Here is a 13,701-nt window from a genome sequence, read left to right on the forward strand (position 1 = left end):
AGCATAACATATTTGCAATTTTTAGTAAATAAAAGGATTAACTTCGTCAACCCGATCCCACGTACGATCATCTATGCTCAATAATAAACACAACTCAATCTCATGAAGGGCACCATGTTTTACACTCGTCCAACGTATTGAAACCACGCGAATAACCTACCAACAACTTGGCGTTTATATACCTATGTCTTATGCTTCAACGATGGATTTATTTGTCTATCAATTCCATATTTTCTCAACATTCCAGATTTTATGGCACAAAGGACACCTTACAGAGAGAAGATTTGAACATAGTTGTCCCACTTTTTTTTTTTTTTTTTTTTTTTTTTTTTTTTTTTTTTTTTTTTTTTTAGCGAAAGTTCGACTTCTATTCCTCATTTAGTGTTAGTGGCCGAACCAATATTGCCCTTTTAGTGTTAAATCATATGCATATGTAAATGTGGGTATTTATTTAGGGAAAAATATGAAACGGACATAGAAATTTATCATTCTAAAGATATAAAGAATGCGTGCTATTTTTCTACTCATAGCAACAACTGAAAGTCGCTTACACGTATGTCGTTTCGTACCCAAAACAGAATTCAATTACGAGATAGGAAAAGTTGGATGATAATAATATCCAAGCTTCACATTGAGCCCAACAGAATAATCCATATGCTTTTAGTTTTTATTTATTTATCCAAATTGACCTATTACTTACGCATAAAAGTCTCGAAGTTTGACTCACTTTGCTCATCGTCTCGAATTTATCTTTTAAGGATTCTTATGAATGAATGTGAGATGGAGAATTGAATAGAGAAATAGTATTATAATCTGTATGAAAAAAAATTAAAAATATGGTCATCATTTATGTTTTGAGGGCTTCTAATTACACTACTATAAAAATGACTTTTAGAAGTGACATTTTACAATTAGAAATATAAGCATTCTGTGTTGAAAAAGTCCAAATTGTGAGATTGAAAGCGAATATTTTTTCAGCAATTAGAAGTGATTTGTCGCTTCCACGCCCCCAAATTTTTTGGCGCCTTGTTTTCTCTGCCAAAATTTTCACTTTTAAACTAAAACGACGTCGTTAAGAGTGACATAAAAATTAGAAGCGACTAGTCGCTTCTAATTTTTAGGTCTGACTTTAAATATGCGACTAAGTCTTCTTCGCCCAAAAATACCAAATTCGCCCAAAACACCAAATTCATCTCTTCTCTCCATCTCTGACCGGTTTCGCTCCCTCCGCCGCCTCTCGCCGTCATCTACGCCTCCGGCGAGATTCTTTCCTTCTCTATTTCTCTCTTTTTTCTTGAAACCTCTCTCACCCTCTCTCTTCATTGAAGCTTCGACCACCACGCCTCCGGTGAAGCTCCGCCGCACTTATCCACGCCACCACCACAACCACCACATCACCTGTACCACCGAGCCTCCACCAAATAACTACTACACCACCGAGCCTCCTATCTTTTCTTCTCTCCGACCACCACCATGATAAGTGAGATTCATTCACACTTATCTATGACTCTTAGATAAGAATCGAAGCTTGTTCTTAATGTTTTTGATATTATTTTGTAGTTTTCATTGCATTTTCAGGTTTGAGAGAGTATGAGAAGGTAGTGGTGCGAAAACGGGCTGAATCGGAGCTAAATCGAGCAAGTTATGGTCATTTGAAGTCAAGTCAACAAAAGTCAACGGAGGTCAACAAGAAGTCAGCTTCTCAAGGCTGGCGCGCCGCGCCTATTGAATGGCGCGCCGCGCCCCTGGTGACCAAATTTTCACCCGAGAGCTCGAGCGGCCAACGCGCAAGAGAGGCGCGGCGCGCCTTCAGAAATTCAAGAGTGGCGCGGCGCGCCTGTTATGTGGCGCGCCGCGCCAGGTGCTTTTTCAGAATTCTTGGAGCTCGTCTTTTAAATCATTTCTGGCCCTTGGATCTCATCAAAGGGTCCATATTTGCTCCGAAAACCTCTTCTAAACCCTCATATACACTTATTCAAAGAAAAAAAGGAGGAGGCTTTAGCATAGAACACTTTAGTTTTTGTTTTGAAACCTTGAGAGAGAAAGTGAGAGAGAGAAAGCTAGGGTTGACACTCATTTTTGTTCTTGAGCTTGGAAGTGAAGAAGAAGAGGGAGAAGTGACAACCTCCATCATCCTCATCATCTCCATTTGTTCATCCTTAACTCTATCTCTTTTATTTAGTGTTATTTACTTATTTACTCCACTTAATGCTTTGTTGAACATATTTTAAGCTTTCAAGCATTCTATTGAGTTTTGTTGATTATTTTTATCTATTGAGCATTGAGTATTGTGATTACTTTATTGTTTTATCTTAGTGGAATATTGAAGTAGTGCTTGAGTTAATGAAAGCTTTGTTTGGTTGTTGAGATTAGCATTCAATGTCTTGTTTCTTTATTGTTTTGTTTCTTTTACTTATTTCAATTTTACTTTGTTTATTCTCAATTATGAGTAGCTAAATAGATTTGGGGTGCGATGTAGTTGAGTAGTTGAGTTGGTTGGTCAAACCTTTAGATTAGATTTTGTGCTTCATGGTTGGGTTGAGAGTGAAATATTATGGATATGGGTTGTGTGTTAACGCTAATTAGAGTAGCTAACTAATTAGTGAACCTTAGACGAGTTTAGAAACCGAGAGGTAATAAACGAGTGAGCTCTACCCGTCCCATCATTAACCTTCCTAGAGCTATAGAAAGACTAGGGGGTAGATGTAGTTGATTGAAATCCCGGGCTAAATGCGGTTTTGTGTTTTAGTAGGACCCAAACCGAGAGGTGTAAGTTCGACACGTAGCTAGATTCCTAAAGACTCGAGAGAGATTAGTGAATGTTTTAAGAGGGATTGAGACTAAATTTTACAACTCTAAACCCGAGCTTAGAATCGTACCAAGACCGACCGACTCGATGAAATAACGAAATCGCGCCCCTTCCTTTTAACTTGTGTTTAAATAGTGTTTTCACTTTTGTTTACATTTCATCTTGTTCTCAAAACAATCAAAAACCCCCCCATTTTTCATTTTCCATAACTCGAAAAAGAAAGCTAGTGAGTTTGCTTCGGAAATAGTCTAGAGTCCTTGTGGGATCGATATCCGTGTTTTTGCACTCTATTACTTGACGACACGTTCGCTTGCGTCGTGTAGAATTTTTCTTTAGTTAAGAAAATTCCCATCAAGTTTTTGGCGCCGTTGCCGGGGACTTCGGTTCTATTTTCGATTGAATTATCTAGTTTAATTTTTGAGTTTGCTTGTTATTATTGTGCTTATTGTGTGCCTCTTATGTTTTAAAGGTGCATGCGACGACGTAACCCTCCGCTCATTCCTATCAATCACGAGATCGAACGGACTTGCCGACGGAACCGAGCGGAGGCAAGGCGAGCCGCCATGGAAGGAGGCAATGAAGCACAACATCATGCTCGTCGAAACGCGGAACATGGAGAAGAACGAAGGACCATACTCGACTATGGTCAACCTACTTTCGACGAGCACCAATCGGCAATACGAATTCCGGAGATGGAAGGGAACCCAAACTTCGAGATTAAAACCTCGATCATCCACATGGTGCAAAACAACCAATTTGCCGGTTCCCCTCCGAAGATCCGCAAGACCACATCAACAACTTCTTGCGGATTTGCAACACGTTCAATCTCCCTCACTTATCCAAGGAGGCCGTGTGTCTACGACTCTTCCCGTTCTCCATCCGAGACCGCGCACATGGGTGGTTATCCTCTCTTGCTCCGGGTTCGATCACCACATGGGATGACTTATGCTCGAAGTTCATCTCACGATTCTTCACTTTTGAGAAGATGACCCGGAGGAGAAACGAAATCCATAACTTTGGACAATACGACGGAGAGTCCCTTTACGAAGCGTGGGCTCGCTTCAAGGACATGATTCGGAAGTGTCCGGGCCACGGTATTGCGGAGTGGGTGCAACTCCAAATCTTCTATAGCGGGCTTATGGCCTCGACGCAAGACCGAGTCAACACCGCATCGGGGGGCTCACTTCTCGACAACACCACCACCGATGCATTTGCACTACTCGAGAAGATGGCCCAAGTGAACGATCAATGCCCGGTCGAGAGGAGAATTGCCGCGAGAGAACCGATAACTCCGGAGATGGAGCTCCTCAAATCGTTGACAATTGAGGTAGCCAAACTCGCAAAGACCGTCCACGGAAAAGAAACGGTGAAGGCGGTGGGGACATCTCACCACAAGTGTGGTTTGTGTGCGGGTCCTCATCCGACGGACGAATGTGGCGAGATAGAGGAGTCCAAGTTTGTGGGAAACCACAACAATCGTCCCACGTACCAAAACTCGGGGAATTATTACACGGGAGCGAGGAACAATCATCCAAACTTCTCATGGAGAAATCCTCAAGACCAAGTGGCGATGCAACCGGCTCCACCTCAACACCAACAACCATACCTTCCACCACATCATCAACAACATCAACACCCACCGCCTCAACAACAACATCAACAACACCATGGGAGCTCACAATACCGGAATAATCCTCCTCCTCAAGACAAGAGACCAAATCTTGAAGATTTAATTGCCCAAATGGCAATTGAAAACACCAAGTTCATGACGAACACCACGGCCGCACTCGAACGCCAAGAAGCGGTCCTCAAAAGCAACTCGGCCCAAATAAGAACTCTTGAAGTTCAAATGGGTCACTTCGCTAAAGCCATGAGCGAGAGACCGCAAGGGTCCCTTCCAAGCAATACCGATGTCAACCCCCGATCACAATGTAACGCCATCACTTTGAGAAGTGGTAATGTGGTTGACAACTCGACCGAGAGCCAAGAGAAAAAGAAAGGAAAGGGGCATGTAGACGAGTCTTCACCGACGGATCAAGCTTCACCGACGCGACTTCCGATTGCTCCACCAACCACCAAGGTTCCCGTTCAAGTCCCGTTCCCTCAACGCCTCAAGAAAAACAACATCGACAAGCAATTTGGTAAGTTTCTTGACATTTTCAAGAAACTAGAGATCAATATACCATTTGCCGATGCGATAGAGCAAATGCCGAAATACGCGAAATTCCTAAAGGAGATCATTTCCCACAAGAGACGGATAAGCGAAGAGTGCGATACTATAGCTCTCACCGAGGAGTGTAGCGCGATTATCCAACGGAGGCTACCCACGAAGTTGAAAGATCCGGGGAGCTTCACCGTTCCTTGTGATATTGGAGGGTCGAATCTTGGGAGGGCGTTATGTGACTTGGGAGCTAGCATCAACTTGATGCCGTACTCAATCTTCCTCAAGCTTGGAATCGGAGAAATCAAACCGACTCGCATCACGCTTCAAATGGCGGACCGGTCAATCAAGTATCCTCGTGGAGTGATTGAAGATGTACTCGTCAAGGTTGATAAGTTCATCCTCCCCGCGGATTTTGTTGTGCTCGACATGGAGGAAGATCGGAACATTCCGATCATTTTGGGGAGACCTTTCTTAGCGACCGCCGGTGCGCTCATCGATGTGCAAAAAGGAGAATTGAAGTTGCGGGTCAATGGCGAAGAAGCTCATTTCAACGTCTTCGACTCGGTGAAGTATTCGAGAGCTAGCGATGACGTGTTCCGAGTCGATATGTGCAACGCCATCATCAACGATTATGCTCACCAATCCACCGACTCACTCGAGGTATGTCTTCTAAACTCAATGGATTTTGCTAATGAGTTGTTGAGATGTGAAGCTTTAGGTGAAGCAAATTACATGGATAGCTTTGAGCCAAACCGAAAGAAGTATTTTGAAAGTTTGGGAGAGAGACCACCACGAGTCCTTCTATCCATCGAGAAGCCACCCGAGCTAGAGCTCAAGGAGTTGCCATCGCACCTCCGATATTCCTACCTAGGAGACGAGTCCACACTCCCGGTGATCATTTCCGCTCACTTGAGCAAAATGGAGGAAGAGAAAATCTTGGAGGTGTTGCGGAGACACAAGACCGCTTTAGGATGGACTTTGTCCGACATCAAAGGCATTAGTTCATCCTATTGCACGCACCGAATCCTCATGGAAGACGACCACCGCCCCTCGATCGAGCATCAAAGACGACTCAACCCGGCGATGAAGGAAGTGGTGAGAAAGGAGATTTTGAAGTGGCTCGACGCCGGAGTCATTTACGCCATCTCCGATAGCCCTTGGGTGAGCCCGGTTCAATGTGTGCCGAAGAAAGGAGGCATAACGGTGGTGAAGAACGCCAACAACGAGCTCATTCCGACTCGAACGGTGACCGGTCACCGCATTTGCATGGACTACCGAAAGCTCAACAACGCAACTCGGAAAGACCATTTTCCGTTGCCATTCATTGATCAAATGCTCGACCGTCTCGCCGGCCACAACTACTATTGCTTCCTCGACGGCTATTCCGGGTATAATCAAATCGCCATCGCCCCCGAAGATCAAGAGAAGACCACTTTCACGTGTCCCTACGGCACGTTTGCTTTCCGGAGAATGCCATTTGGGCTATGCAACGCACCGGTGACTTTCCAACGGTGCATGATGGCGATCTTCTCCGACATGGTGGAGCGTACCATCGAGGTATTCATGGACGATTTCTCGGTGTTTGGTTCCGACTTTGACCAATGCCTTGAACATTTGTCCATGGTGCTTTCGAGGTGTGTTGAGACCAACCTTGTGCTAAATTGGGAGAAGTGTCACTTTATGGTGAAAGAAGGCATTGTGTTGGGTCATCGAATCTCGGCGAAAGGATTGGAGGTTGACCGAGCAAAGATAGAGACGATTTCTAAGTTACCTCCTCCAATATCGGTGAAGGGAGTCCGAAGCTTTCTCGGCCATGCGGGTTTCTATAGGCGCTTCATCAAAGATTTTTCAAAGATCACTAAGCCTCTTTGTGGCTTGCTCGAGAAGGACGCGAAGTTTGTTTTCACTTTGGAGTGTTTGGAAGCTTTCAACACTCTAAAGAAGATGTTAAGCACGGCCCCGATCATCACCGCCCCGAATTGGGACTTGCCTTTTGAGTTGATGTGTGACGCGAGTGACTTCGCGGTTGGAGCGGTTCTCGGTCAAAGGAAGGACAAGGTCTTCCACACCATCTACTACGCAAGCCGAACTCTCAACGAAGCTCAACTCAACTACACCACCACCGAAAAGGAGCTCTTAGCCGTGGTGTTTGCCTTCGACAAGTTCCGGCCGTACGTCATCGGAAACAAGGTGGTAGTCTACACCGATCACGCCGCGATACGATATTTAATGACGAAGAAAGATGCCAAGCCTCGGCTTATTCGGTGGGTTCTCTTGCTTCAAGAATTTGATGTGGAGATCAAGGACAAGAAAGGAACGGAGAATTTGGTAGCCGACCATCTCTCGCGTCTCGAGACCTTTGAGCACGTCCATGATCGTGCCAAGCCCATTGACGACTTATTCCCCGACGAGAAACTCATGGCGGTTCAAGGAGTCGCACTACCATGGTATGCTGACTATGTCAACTATTTAGTCGGCGAGGTGATTCCGGAAGACCTCAAGTCGTACCAAAAGAAGAAGTTTCTCTCGGATGTTCGAAGGTACTATTGGGAAGAGCCGATTCTCTATCGGCAATGTGCGGATCAAATCATTCGTCGGTGCGTTCCGGAAGATGAGATGGACTCGGTGATGAGGCATTGCCACAAGTTGGAATGTGGAGGGCACTTCGGCCCGACACGCACCGCGGCTAAGATTCTCCAAAGCGGTTTTTATTGGCCGTCGATCTTCAAGGATTGCCGAGAGTTCATCATGGCGTGCGATCGATGTCAACGGACGGGAAACATCTCCAACCGAAACGAGATGCCATTGACAAATGTTCAAGAGATCGAGCCGTTTGATGTGTGGGGGATCGACTTCATGGGCCCATTTCCATCGTCCTACAACAACAAGTATATCCTCCTCGCGGTGGATTATGTAACGAAGTGGGTCGAAGCTAAAGCGACACCGATGAGTGACGGGAAAACGGTCCTAAACTTCCTCAAGAAGAACATCTTCTCTCGATTCGGTACCCCTCGAGCCATCATAAGCGACGGTGGGTCTCACTTTTGCAACCGCCAATTTGAAGCGCTTCTCACCAAGTATAGCGTTACCCATCGGAAAGCGTTGGCTTATCATCCTCAAGCCAATGGCCAAGCGGAAGTGTCGAATCGAGAAATCAAGCAAATTCTCGAAAAGACGGTGGGTAGTTCGTTGAAAGATTGGTCTAACAAGCTCGACGACGCTCTTTGGGCTTACCGAACCGCATTCAAAACGCCCTTAGGTATGTCTCCGTATCGACTTGTTTATGGAAAAGCTTGTCACTTACCGGTTGAGCTTGAGCACAAGGCCTTGTGGGCGATGAAAAAGCTAAACTTTGACTACCAAGCGGCGGGGCAACAACGACTCCTTCATCTCAACGCCCTCGACGAGCTAAGAACCGACGCGTATGAGAACGCAAAGATCTACAAAGAAAAGACCAAGGCGTGGCATGACAAACATATCGTGCGCAAGGAGTTCGTAGTGGGTCAACGAGTTCTTCTCTTCAACTCTAGGTTGAAACTCTTTCCCGGGAAGCTGAAATCTCGATGGTCCGGACCGTTCGAAGTCACTCAAGTGTTCCCGTACGGCTCGGTGGAACTCAAGGCCGCAAATGGATCGGTATTCAAAGTGAATGGACAACGTGTGAAGCCTTACTACGGTGGAGTATTCGAGAGTGAGCGGGTAGTCACTCTCCTCGATCCCGAACGATGAACATCAAAACGGTACCCCGTCGAGCTCTAGACGTTAAATTAAGCGCTTATGGGAGGCAACCCACAAATTTCTTTCATTGAATTTTCATTTGATTTTCTTCAATTTTATTTTCTTTAAATATTCTGTGTGAAGTTTTCTTTCTTAGTTTTTATTTTGTTCTTTTTTGTATTTCAAAAAAAAAAAAAAAAAAAAAAAAAAAAAAAAAACGAGCTACAGGGCGCGGCGCGCTTGACAAGTGGCGCGCCGCGCGATTGTGTAAAAAAAGTTCCCGAGAGCCAGCGCGTTGAGGCGCGCTGGCAGGCGCGACGCGCCTTCACGTTTTGAACTTTGGCGCGGCGCGCCTGATAAGTGGCGCGGCGCGCCTACGCGTGTTTTAAACCCGAGATTGGCTCAAAACACCCATTTTCAAACTTCCACAAACTCTCTCCATTCCTCTCCGAACCCTAACATTTTTAGCTCGAAATTTCAACTTCAAAACACCAAATTGTCTCATAAATCTTGCATTAAACATCATTATTCCCGCTCCCTCTTGTGTGTTCATCGTCGATTTCAACTCTTTTGTGCATTTTCACTCCGAATTCCCTTTTTCACGGTGAGTTGATTTTCGAAATTTCTTAATGATTTTGGACGAATTGATGATGGATATGGTGTTTAGAATGTGTTTAGGTTGTTTGTAGATGAGTTTGGGTGCTCGAAAATTGCATTTTGTGTGGGTTTCATGCTCGAAAAGTTTGCACGCCAAGTGTTCGTAAAAATGTCCGAGAGAGAAATTTTGTGATTTTTGTGTGTTTTAGGCCGAATTTGAACTTGTTGTTGACTTCATATAAGGTGGTAGTGTGGTGCATAAGTGTTGATTTGACAATTTTGAACATAGGGTCGATTTTTAATTTTTTCCATATTGTGACCCGTTTTCCCGGACGCCACGTCCCGGCGTCGGGAGTCTAATGCCGTGTCGAGTTGTGATTTTCAGGAATGGCACCAAAGCGAGCGAGGGCGGCGTCAGCCCGTGGAACTCCGTTGTCGAGGCTCATCGTAGGAGCCGACGCTAAATGGGCAAAAATCGTAGAAAAGAACTTCATCCCGGAGAGGAAATTCATACCGAGCCCCGACAACGGCAACCTCATGGCTCAAATCGAAGAGCGCGGGTGGACAAAATTAGCGACTATCGAGACCCGCGCTATCATGGACCTCGTTCGTGAATTTTACGCGAACCTTGGGGCCACCGAAGAAACAAGCCCTTCGGTAACGGTTCGGGGGGTTTTCGTGAGCATAACGTCGAGGGCAATCAACGAGCATCTCGGCCTCCCTAATATACCCGACGACGACTACCACAACTTAGCCCTCAACCCTCCATTCGACGATATTTTGACCACGTTGTGCGGCCCCGGAGCGTCGTGGAAGCGCAATCAAGCGGGAGAACCGCTCGAGCTCAAGACAACACACATGAGCAAGTACGCCAAGACTTGGGCTCATTTCATAAGCTCGAACATCATGCCGAGCACGCACGCCCACGGCCTCCCGATCTCCAAAGTGGTGCTCTTGTATTGCATCGTCACCGGGCGTAGTGTCAACGTCGGGAAAATAATTCGAGCAAAGATGTTCGATGCGGCAAAGTGTTCTACAACCGGCGGTCTCGGTTTTGGCGGGCTTATCACGGAGATGTGTGAGACGGCCAATGTGAAGACGTATGACGACGAAGAGAGGGCGCCGAAAGGGAAGAAGATCGACTCCGCCTTCATCAACGGTCTTCCTCAAATGGCCGGGCTAGCGGAGGCGAATGGAAGAGGCTTCCTCAACATGGCTCCCGACCTCGAGGAACCCGCCCGCTACCGACACGCGGCTCCGGAAGCGCCTATGCCCGAGCCCGACATCAATGAGCCACAATACGCTCAAGTGCTCGCAATGATGGGGAACCTCGGTGTCGCCTCTCAAGAGCGGTACCAAGTCGAGGACCGAAGGTGGGATGACTTCATGCGTCAAGAAGCCGAGCGGCGCCAACAAGACGATCAAAGATGGGAGTACACCTCTCAATTCATGCGCGAGGAGACGGAACGACGCCGTGTAGAAGACCAAAGGTGGGAGCAATCGGAGGCTCGACTTGGGCAACTCGAGCGGAGCATCGATCAACTCGGTGCGGCGCACAACTCGCTCGCCACCTTTGTCGAGAATCAACACTCGTGGTTCTCGACCACGGCGGAGTTCGGCTACAACGCCTACACCCAATGGACTTCCGGAGGCGCCTCGGCAAGCTACCCCGACGCAAGTGGATCCGGTGCATCGTCAAGCCTCCCCGACGGCTTCTTCGACCCATTCCCGCCATGTTACCGATACCAAAGCTACTACGACGCACCACCGCCACCGCCGGACAATGATGGCGACACCGCCATGTGATCTCTTAGCTCCGCCCCCCTCCAATGCGCGCCATCGAGGACAATGTCGAGTTCAAGTTTGGGGGGGTGTTTCCACAAATTGCAGGGGCTTGTCGGTACTCTATTTTCTCTCTTTTCTCATTTTTCATGGATAATTTAAGTTTTATTGCTTTATTTTCGTTTTCGTAGCATATTTTGTTTTGGATAATTTAAGTTTGTTTGTTGTGTTATGTGTGTCTTTGGTTTAATCTAGTTTCTTTTTTTCTTTTTAGGTTTTCCATAATTTGTGTGACTTGATCTTAAGTAGCTTAATTTCATAATTTATTTTTCTTTCCCTTTTTTTGTCGTGTTTGGATGTGTTAAATGCCTTGGTTTTGCTTGTGGAATATGAATGTTGATGACCCGTAGAATCTTGAGACTTAGGAGTAATAGCAATGTATCTTTCTTGCGCTACAAGTCTTGTGCTTGGCCAAAACTCTATGGTGGCTTTGCTTAGCTTTTAGTGACCCGATGAATCTTCATCTCACGTTGCACGTTTCGAGTCCATAGAGAGTATTTAGGAGTTTTGAAAATCTAACCTTAGCAAGAATGCATCTCGGAACACTAGAACCGTTTGATCCTTCCTCGAGGCTCAATGGTAATAGGAGAGAAGCGTTAGGATGAAAAAGGCATAGGAATAGCCAATCGAGCCAAAAGCCAACCCGTTCTACTTCCACTTAGAACCCTATTCACAAAAAGCCGAACGTAAATCAACTCTTGATACATAGTCACAAAGAAGCCTAGCCAATGAATTGAAATTCCCACAAAGAACCCCGTGATCTAGCGACTCTTGAGTGACTCTTTGAGCGTGTGTGTGATATCTTGTAGATTGTGTGCTCTCTTTACTTGTCGAAATTTGTGCCGCGCCGGCTTTTGTTTATATCCATGTAAATTATTATTTCCCTTTATTTCTTCAAAAAAAAAAAAAAAAAAAAAAAAATGAAAAAAAAAAATGAAAAAAAAAAGAGCACAAATCTTGCTTGGTAAAGAGATGTACATATTCATATATCCTTTTACATTTTATTTTATGTTGTTTGTATTTGGCGTGGTGCAACATTTCTTGTTAGACAAGCAATCACATAATCTAGACTAGAGTTTGAAAAGTCTAAGTTTGGGGGTATTGGTGAAACTTAGTGTTAACGAAGAAAAGAATGTAAAAGAAAGTTGTGAATGTTGCTCTTTTGGTGAGTATGAGTCGCTAGGGTAGCGTGTTTAGTCACTTAAAAACTCCATATCCTACCCTTGACCCAAGCCTAACGTTACAAGCCTTAAAAGACCTTTGGACTAGCGCTTACTCTCCTAAACCGAGTGGAGAGTGTTTGGTGAAAGCCTTATGGTGTTCCTAATTCATCATTGAATATCCATTTTGAGTTTGCATGCTAGGAAAAGGTAGAAAGAACTCCGAAGATACTTGACTTGGACTCGATGAAAACTTTTACACGGGAAGCCTCAAGCTAGGTAAAGCCACACGAGAATTGGTTGAACACTTGTATTAATTGAGCTTTACATGTGATTGTTCTTACTCTTGAGTCGATTTTGTCTAGGAGAGATGTTCATGCGAAACCAAGGCCATAGCACTTTCAACACTCATTTTTTTTAGTTTAGCGTAGCATAACTTCTTTCATTCTTCGGTATAGCTTTGTGACTTTGTTAAGTTTTGTGTGGTTGTGTTGTATATATTTTTGCTTTGTTACTTGAGGACAAGTAACGGTTCAAGTTTGGGGGTTTGATAAGTGAGATTCATTCACACTTATCTATGACTCTTAGATAAGAATCGAAGCTTGTTCTTAATGTTTTTGATATTATTTTGTAGTTTTCATTGCATTTTCAGGTTTGAGAGAGTATGAGAAGGTAGTGGTGCGAAAACGGGCTGAATCGGAGCTAAATCGAGCAAGTTATGGTCATTTGAAGTCAAGTCAACAAAAGTCAACGGAGGTCAACAAGAAGTCAGCTTCTCAAGGCTGGCGCGCCGCGCCTATTGAATGGCGCGCCGCGCCCCTGGTGACCAAATTTTCACCCGAGAGCTCGAGCGGCCAACGCGCAAGAGAGGCGCGGCGCGCCTTCAGAAATTCAAGAGTGGCGCGGCGCGCCTGTTATGTGGCGCGCCGCGCCAGGTGCTTTTTCAGAATTCTTGGAGCTCGTCTTTTAAATCATTTCTGGCCCTTGGATCTCATCAAAGGGTCCATATTTGCTCCGAAAACCTCTTCTAAACCCTCATATACACTTATTCAAAGAAAAAAAGGAGGAGGCTTTAGCATAGAACACTTTAGTTTTTGTTTTGAAACCTTGAGAGAGAAAGTGAGAGAGAGAAAGCTAGGGTTGACACTCATTTTTGTTCTTGAGCTTGGAAGTGAAGAAGAAGAGGGAGAAGTGACAACCTCCATCATCCTCATCATCTCCATTTGTTCATCCTTAACTCTATCTCTTTTATTTAGTGTTATTTACTTATTTACTCCACTTAATGCTTTGTTGAACATATTTTAAGCTTTCAAGCATTCTATTGAGTTTTGTTGATTATTTTTATCTATTGAGCATTGAGTATTGTGATTACTTTATTGTTTTATCTTAGTGGAATATTGAAGTAGTGCTTG

The sequence above is a fragment of the Urtica dioica genome, chromosome 4 (genome assembly GCF_054948205.1).
Source record: "Urtica dioica subsp. dioica isolate 48M chromosome 4, U.dioica_male_clone48M_v1_H2, whole genome shotgun sequence".
Classification (NCBI taxonomy): Eukaryota; Viridiplantae; Streptophyta; class Magnoliopsida; order Rosales; family Urticaceae; genus Urtica; species Urtica dioica.